The sequence below is a fragment of the Physeter macrocephalus genome, chromosome 21 (assembly GCF_002837175.3).
Source record: "Physeter macrocephalus isolate SW-GA chromosome 21, ASM283717v5, whole genome shotgun sequence".
Lineage (NCBI taxonomy): Eukaryota > Metazoa > Chordata > Mammalia > Artiodactyla > Physeteridae > Physeter > Physeter macrocephalus.
Window position 1 is genome coordinate 121,929,811 of NC_041234.1, and position 1,927 is coordinate 121,931,737.

The window sequence follows — 1,927 nt, forward strand, 5'->3', positions numbered from 1 at the left end:
TGTGAGAGAGATATCTATATATATATTTACATATATATATGTAAATATATATTCACACATCTCTATATATTTTAATGTATTGCACATGTATATTTAAAATATATATGAAAGAACTCTAAATCCTGCCGAGAGGCTCTGTTTTCATTATTTTTCTACTTTGTGTCATGTACTGTATAAACAGGAATATTTAGAGGGTGTTTCCTGCTTAGCATTTTTTTGCAGTTAAATCATCTGTTACCCCCTAAATCTACTGCTTTCCACATATTGGTCCCTTGATACATTTCATATGGCTTTAGCCAAGAGGTTTTTTTTGTTGTTGTTCCAGCCCATCTTTCCTCATCACAATAGCTATAATAAATGTAGTGAGTGCTTACATAATGCTTACTATGTGCTAAGCACTATTTTAAGCACATCAGCTATATTAGCTCATTTAATCCTCACGGCAACTCTGCAATGTACGTACTATTATGATTGCCATGTTACAAATGAGAAAACTGAAGTACAGAGGGGTTAAGTGACTTGTCAAAGGTAACAAAGCTTGTAAATGCTGGAACTAAGATTTGAACCTAGGCTGTCTGACTCCAGATTCCATGGTCCAGAGTCAGGTATAAAAGTCCAGAGCATAATATAAACCCTTGTGGTATAACAAGCCTCAAACGGTGAATGGTTCTGTCCCTAACTCCAGTCCACCTGCAGCCTAAGAGTTGAAACAAACATGCTGCTATGTTAGGAGTGAAGCAATAGTTACAGACATCATATTATTAGCTGTCTTGCTTCCCAAGATGGTGGCATCACACACTTCTCCACTTTTCCCTTTGAAAACATGTTTGCAGCCAGTTACCATTTCTCAATCAGCTTACGGTATGGAGCCAGTAGAGAAACTTTTTTACTTTGCCAGAGAGGGTAAGAGTTTACTTGGCCTTCTCTTTAAGGGCCCAGGAAATCTAATTCAATTTCTTTCTGCAGAAAGTAGAACTAAATCTATGTTTGGAACTTGAGATTGGTTGGAGCTGTTAACATTCAAGCTCATTGATCATACTGAGTGCATTTTGCTGATTCAGATGTAAGTAATCCACTGGTGTCCATTGGTCAGTGTACCACCTTACCTCTTCCTGTCACCTACTTCACACAGGCATTATTTCAGAGCCAGAAAGACCCTTAAAGAACATCTATTCCAACATCAGCATTTTATAGTTGGAGGAAAAGATGCACAAAGAGAGAAAATAACCTGCCGAAAGTCGCACAGTTATAAGTTAGGGTGGAATTATGACAATTCCAGACTTCCTAGTTGCCGGATTCCCTGGTCTGAGTTTCTTAGAAAATAGGGCTTGAAGCAAAAGCTTATGTGAAATCCCAAGGAAGTAGGAGCAAGGAAAAAGAGGTAGGGAAGGAGGGCGAGTGATCTGTTTCATGACAAGCTAACTTCTCAGCCTCTTATGATAGGCCATACTGTATCTCAGCCCATCTGCGTGGGGAAGGGGGAAGAATTCAACTCTTATCTCCCATCTCATTAGTCAGATACCTTCCCTGTGGAATTTTTTTTTTTTTGGCGGTACGCGGGCCTCTCACTGCCGTGGCCTCTCCCGTTGCGGAGCGCAGGCCCCGGACGCGCAGGCACAGCGGCCACGGCTCACGGGCCCAGCCGCTCCGCGGCACGTGGGATCCTCCCGGACCGGGGCGCGAACCCGCGTCCCCCGCATCGGCAGGCGGACTCTCAACCACTGCGCCACCAGGGAAGCCCCCGCTGTGGAATAGTAACGCCCCTGCACTTTTGGGTAATGCATGCGTGGGTGCCCAAGCATGTACCTTGGCATCTTAAGCCTCAGCAGCAATGGGGTAGCATTACAGACAGCAAGGCAAGTGTGCGTATAAAGGGAGACATATGAACTTAAACTGGTACACTAGGCTGGTGCTTTTCCCTTACATC